Raw genomic sequence first — 13,319 nt, 5'->3', positions numbered from 1 at the left:
AAGGACGAGATCCTGCCCAACTTGCTTGTCACCGAATCCCAGTAGCTACCGCACAGCAGACATTCTAGCAATCTCCGCTGAATCATTGCACAGTAGATGAGAAGTGCTGTTCCTTCTATAATCTTCCCCAGTTGCCACTGCGGAAAAATGAAGCAGCTGTTTGTGGAGCAACGAACACCCATTTCCAAGTCAACTAACCCTACTTGGTTCCCAGTTCTGGACTCAGAAATTACATTTGGTGTTCCCTGACTGTTCTCATCTCCCTCCTCCCCAGAATCAGAGCAAAATGATTGCTCCCTTCTAGTGAGCCTCAGGTGAGCCAAGGTCAGTGCCTCCATCCCTGCCCGGCTGTGCACCACCCAGGCAATCATGGATGATCCTATTTTCTCCCAAAGCACAAGCTCCCACAAACGACAAGTTGGCTTAGCGGTTGGTAACGATTCATTGCGTTCAAATCTTTGATTCGTTCCATTCTGCTCCATTTTAAGTTCAGTATGTGTAGGGACAATGTCTTAAACGGGGTTCCCTCAAGAAGTGAAGCCAGCGAACCTTTTACACGTGTATGTACGGGGGTTCCTAATACAGTTCTGAAGTGCCAACACACACATACATGGATCTCAAGGCAATGGCTCTCATGGTTGAAGAGGATGTCTACAAGCCCCCAAATTGTTGGTGAGACATCAGACTGAAGGCATCTCTTGCCTCATAGCTGCCCTGACTGACTTGGCAGGTCAGATGGCAGGTTGCTAGATGTGGAAGTTGAAGAAGCCAGGTCATTGGGTAAAATGGCAGACTTCTGGTTCTTAGGCTGCAGATCCCAATAAATCCCAAGATTAGCAGTCAATGCATATGACAGGCTGTTAGCTCAAGTCCAAAGCATAAGAATGATGAGCAAGATGCTGTATTCAGATTGAGCTAAAAACCCAGAAAATTTGGCCAGGCCACACATGTGGATGCAGCCCAGATTCCCAAGGAAACTCTCTTTCAACTGATTGGCTGCTCAGAGCACACCTCATCATGAAGGCAATTCTATTCAATGAGTTTTCAGCATGGGGATGGCTGCATCATTACACAATCAGCAAACTATATCATAACTGCCGAACCCCTGAAAATCATGGCCAGACAAGTTGATGCACCACCCTTACCATCACAGGTAGATGATGTTTTAGTGTCTTATCCATGGAAGTGGGTCCCTTTGCTGAATTACTTACCTTCTACTGTGACCAACAATTGCGCCCAAATCTCTTCCCTCCATGAATGTGCCTGACCAGTTTACCTGCATCTTCTTCTCCGGTCCTTTCTATTTGTCCTAAATGTTAATATTTTAAAATGTATGATCATTAAAGCTTTTTTGTTCCTGGGATACTTTCCCCCAAAAGAATGTATAATTTTCCCAAATTCAATTCTTTGTTGCCAGCAATATCCCTTGGCTTTAGATCTTTTCTAAATTCGAGGAAAATAGTACACTTTCCCCTTCTTCGGGCCATCAATTCAGGAACCCTGGTAACAAAGTGGGTTACATACTGGGCTTCTTCCTGGAAGGTCAGCAATTTGAAAACACCAGCCACCCCACTGGAGAATGATGAGGTTTTCTACTCCCATAAAGATTTACAGCCTCAGAAACCCACAGGGGCGGGTCTACCCTGTCCTATAGGGTGGCTATGCATCACATGGATTCGATGGCAGTGGGTTTTGGGTGGTTTCCATCTTTGAACCCAAGCAAAGTCATGATCACGTTGGGTTTGATTCATCACTCAGGGACAATACACAACTCAGTGTACTGATGCCCAGTGAAATATAAATGAAAAATCAGAGAGAGAGAGAGAAAGAGAGAGAAACTCTACTGTCTTGTCTAATTACCTCTACTTCAGACATGCCCATTCGGAAAGGTTCTCACACCTGGTAGCTTCAGCAGAGTTGCATGCACACAAGGAAACATACGTGATCACATTCAAATTTACCTGTCCAACTGTCAGCTTCCTTGAAAGGGCAGCTTTGGCCTGCCACGGTGGACGCTTTAAGCCCTCTTTGTTTGTCCGTGTCAGGGGTGGGGAACATTTAGACCTTGGGCCACATAAGTCTCATGAAATCATAAATACCAGCTAACATCATGTACGTCACAAAAGAGAAGCCATTCCGCCCATCACACCAGGTGTGCGTTAGTGAAATGTTTGACCTGTACGGCCCCAATAATGTTATAAACATGCAAATGGCCCTTGGCAGGAAAAGGGCCACCACCTCAGTCTAGGTCGAAGAGGATAGAGTAATTAAGACTTTAAGAAGCAGGAGTGATTGTGTTGGTGACCCGATGAAAGGCCACCCTCAGTGGACATTTCCTGAGCACAGATGGTACTAGCTTCTCCGTGCTAAATTCTGAGGATGCACTGTGGAACCAGCAGACAAATTCTTCTCCATCTTTTTGGTGTGGCGGAGAGGCCAGCCCATGCCCTGCAGCACATCAGAGCAGGGGGAGCAGGCATATGGAACCAAGACATGGGTGGATTCAACCTATCTCTTTCCTTTAGGATTTTCAGTTACAGGAAGACAGACCCGAATTCTTGACATCTTGAAGGGGCTTCTTTTCTAGAACCTTCTTCATGTAGCTACATGCAGGGACACAAATGTAGTCTGTCTTCTTTTCTTTGTGCGTGAGAGGCAGGCGAGTTGTGCTTTGCGCAGAGTGGGAGCTGAACAAAGACTTGCTGTAAGAATGAGGACCGCAAAAACGGAAAGAACCATGGCTTTGCCGCTTTGCTCCTTGTGCTATGCTGACTTAAACCCACCCGTTATGCCCATCCTTCCAGCTAGTTTGCAAGAGGCGACTCTTCAGTGTGCACAGCTCAGTCATAGCCTCCAGTGGTTACGCACTGAAGGACAGTTCCCTTGTTTCGTTGAGCTTTCTGCTTTCCCTGGTAACTGCTGGAGGGTCGTCTTAAAGCAAAGTACACCATCCTTAGGTGTCACTTGGTCAGGGCTCACCTGCCATTCGCAGGGGACCTATGGTCGTTATTCTCGCAGCACATCAAGACCAGTGTTCCTGAGCTTTCTGGAACTTGGGCAGAGGCAGAAAGAGTGAGAAGAAATGTGAAGATACGTTCAAAAGAAGGATCGCCTTCCATTTTAGCTGAGATTAGTACAGTGGACAATGCGGTACAGGCTATGTTAGCGATCAAGGAAAAGGGAACCAGCATCCGCTACAACCAAAGATGGTCCCTAGTCCCTGGTGAGCGTGTGCCCTCCAACCCTCTCCTGGCTGCTTGGCAGCACAAGAGAGACTTAAACCTCACAAACATCAGTTTTCCCATGTTCAGTTTCAACCATCAGACCATCTCCTTGACCCACCCATCAGGGGACTCACTCTAGGAGACAGGAGGGGGAGTAGCCAGATAATACTGTTAGCCCAAGCCCTGTGGCTGCAGTATTACCCATGGACTGAGCAACCAGTAGACAAGGAGAAGAGCCAGATGTGGCTGATCCACTTTTCTACAGCAATTTAACGGCATGAAGAAGGGACTGATCTTGAAGAAGATCGAGGTACCTGGAGACTGGGGTTTAGGGAAGCCAGGAGCGGATGGGATGGTGACGATGTTGTTGCAAGGACTGTAGCAGTAATAGCGCTCTTTGGTCATCTGGTAGGGGGGTCCCCATCCCTACCCCCCCAAAATGATAGTCTTTTTCTTTTAAAATGGATATTCCCAGAAACGGAATTCTTTATGTAATATCACGAGAGCTGTGTGAAACTAACTTTAGTTGTTGCACTAACTGTGGTAAGACATCCCATGTTGGCCATTGGTCCTCAGACTCTCCACATTTCAAATAATCGTGTGCTCCATCTCCTAAATGTAAGAAACCAATTGACTGCTTATTTACTGTTATATACCGATGCCTTCAGTTTCCCCTTGGGGTTTCCGTTATCCATTCCTTGCAGGGTTATTGACTAAATGTCTTTGCTGCCTCCCACAGCGTGCCAGGTACAGGACGCACAGCACTAACTCAGGCTTACGTGGCTCCGTCCCAAGGAGCTTGTATTCCATGGGGGCATATGATACAGTAGCAAACAAGAAACCAAACAGGGCAATGGTGCTCATGCAGGAAGGGATTTGAAAGGAATAAGGATTCAAATCAGGATTTACTTTGACTGGGAACTTGTGTAATGAGGTAGAAAGATAGAATTTGTTGGAAAGAGTGGCATTTAAACCCAAACCTGGAGGATGAGTAATTTCTCCTGATGGGCCGGTGCGGGGAAAAGCATTTTGGTCGTGTAGAATGACATTAGAAAAGCCGGAGGTCAGGAGTTTTAACTCAAGGACTTTGCTTCTCTAGGAAGATTTGATAGTGGAGACCCGGCAGAGGGTGGGTATAGCACCCGTCACCTAAGGGACCACCCAGGCCGATGGTCGCCTCGTGTCCAGCAACACTTCTCCAAGGACAGGTATTGCAGCCAGGAGATTCATGGGTGTAGCGAGGCGATGAGGATGGCCAATGGCCCAAACATGGCTTGTGTCCAGATGCCCGAGAGCCGAGGTTGCCCCAGAGCCCAGGAGCCTCTTCCCATCTGCCCGGGGCAGTGGCGGCCAGCCCAAGCTCACTGTTCTGCCACACGGCCAGTAATAAATCACAGCTGGTTATTGCTAAATTCTGGGATTTGCTTCTTGGGGAAAAATAATTAACACTGGCAGGAGTTTGATTGCATTAATTCACCGAAAGAAACACCCAAATGATAAATCCATAGTGGGAGAACTGCCCATATGTTACAGATTGGCTTAACATGGTTGAGGCATTAAATAAAAGAAGTCGGGGAAACAAAAACCTTTATCAGCTTTATTAGCATTGAACTCTGCGGCTTCCACTGGGGCTGACACACTTAATTAAAGATGCTCTGGTCTAATTAGGTTGCACATCAAATATACAAATACGAGCTTTTAAAAAGCTCAGTGACTGGAGTATGGATTCCCCCTGGTGTGCATGTTTACTTTATCCCCACCACCAGAAGCTTCTCAAGCGAGATATGGACACCGTTCGACCGTTCCACCCCATCTGGAGGGGCCAGGCATGTTGACTGTGTGTCGCACCTCTCAGAAGCTGTGAAATAGCATGGTGTGCGTTGCTTCCCTTTTGTGAAGACGAATGCCTATTGGAATGTTCCCCCAACAGCCTATTTTAGCTGTGCTATCGATACGATATTTTCGGCATATCCATTTAGATTCTATAAGTCATCATTAAGCACCACTGCCCCCCATCATCATCGCTATCACCACCCTTTACAGTGAGCCTAAAATCGAATACGGTCCCATTTTGGTTATTTTGCGTTAGTTAGTCTACGTGTATTATTTCAAATCTACTTTTATAAACATCTTAGAAAAATAAGAATTTTTATGCTTATTGCTTATGCTTGTTCTTAAGCATTTTATCTCGCAACTTTTGTGGGTGGGGAATTGAAGCACGGCTTAGCGGGGTCCTGTGCTGGCTCTCGGGGCTGCTGTCTTAGCTGAAGCCTGGACTGGGGAAGAGCCCCTGCCAAGCTCACTCACACATTTTGGGGTGGGCTCATTTCCTTGGGGGACGCTGGCCTCCGCCCCACAGTGTTGTCTTGCCTTTCACTCTTCTCTTTGCTCCTTACCTCACGGTTCGGTCAGCCGGGCAGCTCCCAGGGAGGAAGAAAGCTTTTGATAGAGATTTATCAAGAAATCTCAGGAGTGACTGTAAGTCTAGCCCGCAGCCAAGCGACAAGAGGGACACCCCAGTGTGCCTGTCCGTGAGAAGGAAGGACTCTTGGGGCCATCTTGAGGGCACCCACTGCATCATTCAATTTCAGTTCCTCATCTGCCAAGTGGATATGGCAGTAGTGCCCACCTCCTCGTGGTTTCATGGGAATTAAACACTGAGACTGAACAGTGCTGGGAGCATAGTGAAATTTCACCAAATAGTAATTTGCACCATGCGCTCTTATAAACCATTTTTGGAGAACCATGCAATGAGTTAGACACGAGAGTTCCAATTTCAGAGATGAAGCAGCCGAGCTGAGAGGAGAGCAGGGGCATAGTGGCCGAGGGGGACAGTGGAGTCCTGACTTGTCATACTGCCTCAGGCCGGCAGGAGGGAGGACATCCTCAGGCCTTTCCTTGACTGTGTGGAGTGTAACTTGACAGGATGTAATTTGGAGAGCCTTTGTCTTCAGCCATCCAGGGACCTCCATCTTGAGGGGTGGGGGTTGGGGGGAGGGTATAAACTTGGCCTGAAATGAGGACACGGACTCACTCTAATGTGGGTAGAATGCAGTGTGACTCTGCTTGGCCCACAGTACGTTCTCAGTTGTGGGGAACTATTCATGTTTTCAGGGCACACACTTACCCATTGAGTTCTCTGATGACCATTAGCAGAGGCACTGCAGATGGAGGAATGGAAGTGGCTCTTGTTTGCAGATGAATTTCCCACTGCAGTATGAACACTCACACACACATTATACCCAATGGTCAGGGGTATGTATGGGACCAGTCATTTTATTGGTATTTTATATATCAAGCTCTTTCATTTATGAAAAATTAAACTTGGAAAATAACCAGAGCAAGTCACTCGACACACATTTACATGGTGTTTAAGGAGCCTTGGCGGCACAGTGATTCTGCTTGGACACTGGCCACTAATAGGTCAGCATTTTGAACCCACCAGCTAATCCGTGGGAGAAAGCTCGGGGAGAGTGCTTCCTTAAGGATACCAGCCTTGGAGACCCCATGGGGAACGTCCACTCTTTCTTAGCGGGGGGGGGGGGGGGTGTCGTTATAAGTTGGAGCAAGTCTGGTTTTGATGATACAATAGTTACTATATAGTATTACTAGGAGCCCTGGTCATGTGGTGGTTGGGCTGCTAACTGCAAGGTCAGCAGTTCGAAACCCCTAGCCTCTCCTCTACTCCTGTCAAGAGCTGTGGTCTCAGAAACCCACAGGGGCAGTTCGACCCTGTCCAATAGGGTTGCCTTGAGTCGGCAGCAATTCGATGGAAGTGTGTTTGGTTTGGGTTTCCTATCATTACTGTGGGGCAAATCGTTGTTTTTAAAAGAAATTTACCTAGCTTAACACATTTAATCTCTCTACTTCGGATGCGTTGCTGGGAGAGATGAGTCCTCGGAGATGGCTGTCCTGCTTGGTAAAGTAGAGGGTCGGCTGAAAAGAGGAAGGCCCTCAATGAGCTGACTTGTCACAGGGGCTGCAACCACGGACTCCAACAGATCCAGTGTGTCAAGGTCAGCTCAGGCCCGGGCGGGGTCCCTCTGTTGTACACAGGGCTGCGGCGAGCACCGAGGACAGCGGCGATCTTCATAAAGTCCGCACCCCACACATGGGGGAGCAGAGCAGAGTGCAGTAAGCAAGTAGAGCAGGCAGGCGCTGAACCCAAGAGGTCTGGCTCCAGAGCCCACGCTGACAAGCACCATGCTATGTTGCCCTTTAAATAAGAACCTTCTCCGTAATTCTCATTTGTATTCTTAAGTGCTTTCTCGATTGGGGAAGGAGTGGAATTATAGCTCCTCTTCAGATAATTGCACACAGCCCTCTCCATGCTTCCTCTCTCCCAGCCTGTAGGAAGCATCCATTATTGATGTACCAAATACTGCAGCCTGCCCAGGCTGTGACTTCATGCTACCTCCCATTTCCTTTATAGCTTCACCGTGCCCGAGGGAATAAGTCACTGTGGCGGATACTGTGGCACCCTGCTCCTCTGTCCCTGGCCCACCTGGTTGCAGGGCAGGCGTGGTGGACAGATCAATGTTCATTGCTGGCCTCTCCCATCCAGCACCTGTGATGGCAGCTCACTGCGTGGCTTTCTCTGAAGATGACCACGGCTGCTCACCTGTGTCAGGTACAGCCTGGAATGGAATGAGGGCATACACTCAAAGTGCAAACGCCAACCAATGGTAGATGGTAGGCAGTAGCTAAATGCCCCCAGCTTCCTGTCCATGGGTGGTCAACCTTGGAGCTTATCTGAGCAAGTTTTTCTGAAGGGCCCCCAGAGGAATGAGCCCCAACGACCTGTCATGGGTCATAATTGATTGGTCTTTCTCCTCCCCTGCCATACAACTCTATTCCCTGCTCTTGCTTCTTGCAACACCCGCATCTCAGCTACCTACACCAACTCCATGTCTCAGAGCCCGCTGGAAGGGGACCCCCTAGATGGGAGCCCTGCATTTGAATGCTACCTGCACCATTTCTGGAGGGGAGGGGAGCACCTTAGGTCTAGTGACTGCTCCCCTGGATGTGAGGCACAGACGCTACACCTGCAGGATGCTCTTTGCACCCCCTTCCCAAAGTTGTCTCTAGGAAGTGCAGGATCACCTTGCTAAGGATGGGCGCTGGAGTCAGACAGGCTGGCTCCTCTTTGGCCTGACTTTGGGCAGACATAGCTCACTCTGTGCTTAGTTTTCTCACCTGTAGAATTAGGATGACGTGGGCTCCGCCTCATAAGGTTGTGAGAGACCCATCGAAAGAACCCCCCTGGCCTTGTTCCCGATTCATGCACAGTGTGCGCCTAGGAAAACAATAGGCTCTTGTGTGATAGCTTCAAGAAATTTATGGGAAGATTGCATAGAAAGATCATGGCATTTCCCATGAACTATCTGAGGCCCCCTAGTATACCTGATCGGCTTAGATTTCAGCTGAAGAATTGGGAGTCAAAATTGATCTCCAGCACTAGTAGCATATAGGCCACAAGAGTTTCATGAATAACCAGCAGCGCAGAGCAGTCATTTGCGAAGTGTGACTCCATTAACGTCACCTGGCCAAAGAAGGCAGACAGTCTAGGGTGGGCCAGCATTTCAAAGAGTCTTCCAGGGGACTGTGACACAGGCATCCACTTGAGAACCATGACATAAAGTATTCCTACCCCTCCCCCCAAGCCCCTTTCCTCAGGGACAATTAATCCCAGCAGCTGGAGAATTTATGGTGGAGGATTCTCAGACATTCTAGTGAAAAATGTTTGGGGACCGAGGTCAAAAGTCAACCCACACAAGCCCTTGTGAATATCTGTACATGCAGAGGAAGACCGTAAATCACGAGGCTAATGGCATCTTAAGCATGTCTCTGTAAACATGCAGCCCCACGCAGCTAGCAAACACAAGGTTTAGTCTCGAGATAGACTCCGAAGAAATGTCAGCACCGTCTCCTTCTTTCCAAGGGTTTGCCGTCCAACTTGGGGATCACAAAACACCAACGACATAATGGATCGGCCAGAGGGAACAGACTGACTCAGGGCCATTACTTCTCTTTATCAAGGAGGGCCCTGTGGTTAATCCAGACCCAGTTAGTTTTCTCCAGCAGTTGAGAAAGCTGGGCATGGCGGGGCTTGGTAGAGAGGCTGATGCTGAAGGATGCAGAGGTCTCACCTTGCTCTCCTCCTTAGGACGCTCAGCTCTTGGACTTGTTCAATACTTCTCCAGACAGGTGACCCTGAGGTGGATCTACCTGATGGGCCATAGGAGTTGAAGGGCTGGGTAGAAGCTGAGTGACTGGCACCCTGAGGGCGGAAGTAAGGAAGGAGAGGGATCAGAGAGGAATCAGGCGGCCTGGAGGGGCAAGTCAGGGGGTGGTTGTAAAGTTTCTATTCCTTACACAAGGGAGTGGGGCTCAGAGACCTACTGCTAGAATTGGCAATGAGCCTTGCAAGCAGCACGCTGAGTTGGGTGCATTCAGTGTGAAAGGTTACTTGTGGGAGTGATCAGTTGACAGTCAGTTGTCAGGCAGCATTCCAGAATTTAGGAAATAAGGGATGAGTGAGAAATTATTGCTTTCATCAAACATCATTCAAAACAAACTTAATTCAAGTCCCTCAAGAAATTGGAACATTTATGCAAGTCGCCTAGGAGCCAGTGATTTTCAGTGACCCTCATTTGATAGGTGAGCATACAGCTGGATTGGTGAGGAGAGACCCGGCATATGCTGGTCTCAGATCCTGCCCCACTGATACCTCCTTTTCCTTTCAAAGTGGACCCAGTCTGCTAATAAGATATGTACGCAGGGGGACCCAAAGAAAACCCAATTTTTTCCCAAAGTTATGAGGTTCGAGCAAAACTGCTTTTACGAAAAAATTCAGTGTGGCCAGAGAGAAGCTTCTCAGGCAATGTCACTGGGTGCACTAACTCAGAGTGAGTAACTGGATGCTCGCCTAGCAGGAAAAATGTGCACTGTGAAAGCTCTGCTCCACCCAGCGAAATTCCAGTTTGGGGGGTACCCCCTCATAGACCACCTGATCACCTCCAAATGCAGTTTGGAATAGCTTGGGACGTAGGCATTCCCTAGGCCTCATCCGCCACGTGGTCATAAACTTTGGAGAGATGTATCAAGATAGCATACTGCAGGCTGCATTCCTTGATCTTTATGCCGGGCAAATACTCTGAGGAGCTGGGCCACATGACGAAGAACTTGGCCTCGGGATCAGAGGAAGGCTTTATTAATAACCTGCAATATGCAGATGACCACAGGACTTTGTTGAAAGTGAGAAGGACACAAAGCACATACTGATAAAGATAAACGATTTCAGCTTCCAGTATGGATTACAAATTCCCCCCCCCCCATGAATAGATGAATAGACAACATCACGAGAAACCGGGTCAAAATGGAAGCTGTCAGACGTTCATGTTACTTGGGCCCGCAGTCAACACTCAGTGGAAGCAGCAGTCAGGGACGCAAATGTCACGTTGCATGGGACGAGTAGGCTACAAAATACCTCTCTCAAGTATTAAAAAGCAAAGCTCGCACTTTGAGGACGAAGTTGCCCCTGACCCAAGTCCCATGTTGGTTGGCATCTCATAAGTGGTTAACAGCTGCCACCATAGCTCTAGTTTCCACATCTCCTGTCCCTGTTTCTGTGAGGTTAGAAACGAGAACATCTCTTGTGAGCCCTTGCTATTGGTAGAGGCAGATACAGAGTTGGACAGATTCTACCTTTGGCGTCAGAGAAAGGGACGGGGCGTCCTGTCTCCATCACTCACCAGCCTCAGTCTTTGTAAATAGCTTGACTGTTATGCATTGGTTCCCTCCTCTTGCCTCTGGGGGCAGCAGTGAGGCATGTGTGTGCTGGCGGCTAGCTTGTGGGGAACTTAGCAGGTTGCTCTGGTGTCCAGTTTGTGCTCACTGGCCAGAGTCAGCCAGGACCATTGTCAGGTGGACACCTGTCAGAAAAGGAAGATTCAAGGATTTTCCAGTGATAAAGAGTGCTCAAAAAGCATGAAAGCCTGCCAGAGGCAGAAACTCATCGAGTTCCTGCTCTCACAGGTTTCACCGTCCAATCATGGAAAATCCCCAATGCAGTGATCCACACCGGGAAGCGTACAGTCGCTTGGCTTTAGGAGAGGACACTGTGCTGCTGGGGTTTAGGGACGCAAGAGTGCCACAGAGATTGCCTTCAGTGTTTCCATTCTTGGGGGCCTGGTGAGGTTGCCTGTAGCATAGTGCTGACAGGGACTCTGAGGCTGCCCACAGACGCTCAGCGAAGGGTGCCAGGTTGGATTGGCAATCCCTGCTCCATTTGCAGCCCACAACTGGTCCCCCAGTAGCCTCCGAGTCTCCTTAGTGGAAGTGCTTGGACTGTCTAGGGTGGGTGAAACATGAAGGAGTCAGGATGGCCTGAAGAAAGACTGAGAAGGGTGGTTTGGGCGGCTCTCCCCAGGGAGTCCATCCTGAGCCTCTTTGCCCCCAGGATGACTCAGTGGGCCTGCTAAGCTCTCTCCACACTGGAGAGAGGCCCACATGCAATCTATGTGTTCAGCGATCCTTTCCCAGTCCCCTCTGTATGTCTCTCATGTGGACTCTGAACGTGTTTGCTCAGGGCTTCAAGGCTCATTAGGCAGCCCGGGGTCAGCTTTCTCTGCAAGGTGATTGACTCCTTTTTGGACGACTGGCCACCGTCCCCCCCCCCCCCCTGATTTCATCCACATTCCTCCCCCTGGCTCCAGCCGTCCCTCGTCACTGGTTCTTAGCTAATTGTCCCTCCCAGAGGTGGTTGATCTTTATACCAGCCCAGTGGATGGCCTGTAATTATTAACCGACATTCTAAGAAGTGGTGACGGGACCAGGAGTCCATGACTGGAGATGTTCTGTGGAGAGAAGCCCCAAGTGCAGTGAGTTCCCAGGGGCTGGCCCTTGGGGTAAGGTGAGATAACATGGACAGAAAAGCACGGAAAGTCTTACCCTTTGGTTACTTACCTTCTAACAAAAGTCAAACAAAACCCGGAGGCGTTATCACTGCGTTGATTCCGGACCTTTAGCAACCCTACAGGACAGAGTAGAACTGCTCCACAGGGTTTCCAAGACCTGTGCGCAGATCTTCCCAGAAGCAGACCACTTCATCTGTCGCCCGAAGAACATTTGGTTTGAACCAGCAACCTTGTGGTTAGCAGCCCATCCCTAAGCTCCCTATGTCACCAGGAGGCTCATTGATTCTCTTAGGGATTTTTTTTTGAAATAAGTTTTTCCTCCTGGTGCTTTGCTCAAAGGGCCTTGACTTCAATGTCACCTCTTCAAAGGGGCCTTTCTGCCCACCCTGTGGAGAGCAGCCTGTTCCCTGTCAACTTGCTGGGAGTTTTCCTTGTACCGCACACACCGACGGATGGCGGAGAGCAGAGGTTCTAGGTGTGCGCTGCGCTTCACTACCTGTTTCTCCTGTTTCCTCCCCTTTGGGATCCGTGAAAGCAGCGACCCATGCCTGTCGCCTTCATCGCTCTGTCTGCAGCACCCGGCTTCAGGAGTACTTGCCCAGTGGATACTTGACACACCAAGTGACACCGGGCAGAATGCCCTGGGATCCCAGCTCCCCTAAAGGGCAGTTGTACCACCTTCCCGCCCCTCCCTGTTAGTGGAAAATCTCTGAGTCTTTCTTCTCCGACAGGTTTCCTGCACACCCAGGCGCCGGCATTTGCAGGTTTCACTGTTTAACATCTACAAATTGTCTGGGGTTAGGAAGTCACCTTACCTCGTGTTTACCAAAAAAAAAAGGACAAATGAAGAACCTTCTGCGTGTGTGTGACTCTTGGGGGAGGGGGCGGCACAGTGATGGACGTAGGTCACTGTGTGCAGGCATGTGGCACGGTGAGTGGTGGACAAATGCTAGCTCTGCTTACTTAAGTGACCGGATCCTAGCTCATGATTGTCACGTACTCAATGGGCAGTGATTTGCAGAGGGTTACTTACTATGTGTTGAACACATCTCCAGGGTGACCCAGGCACTGATGACTTAGTAATAATTTCAGTCCCCAGAACAGTTCCATTTATGGCTGGGGGAAACTGAGACAGGGATGCTGAATGACGTGTCCATGTCACAGCTAATAAGGGCAG

Source organism: Tenrec ecaudatus, chromosome 18 (assembly GCF_050624435.1).
Source record: "Tenrec ecaudatus isolate mTenEca1 chromosome 18, mTenEca1.hap1, whole genome shotgun sequence".
Taxonomy (NCBI): domain Eukaryota; kingdom Metazoa; phylum Chordata; class Mammalia; order Afrosoricida; family Tenrecidae; genus Tenrec; species Tenrec ecaudatus.
Note: the sequence above shows the minus strand (reverse complement) of the source record.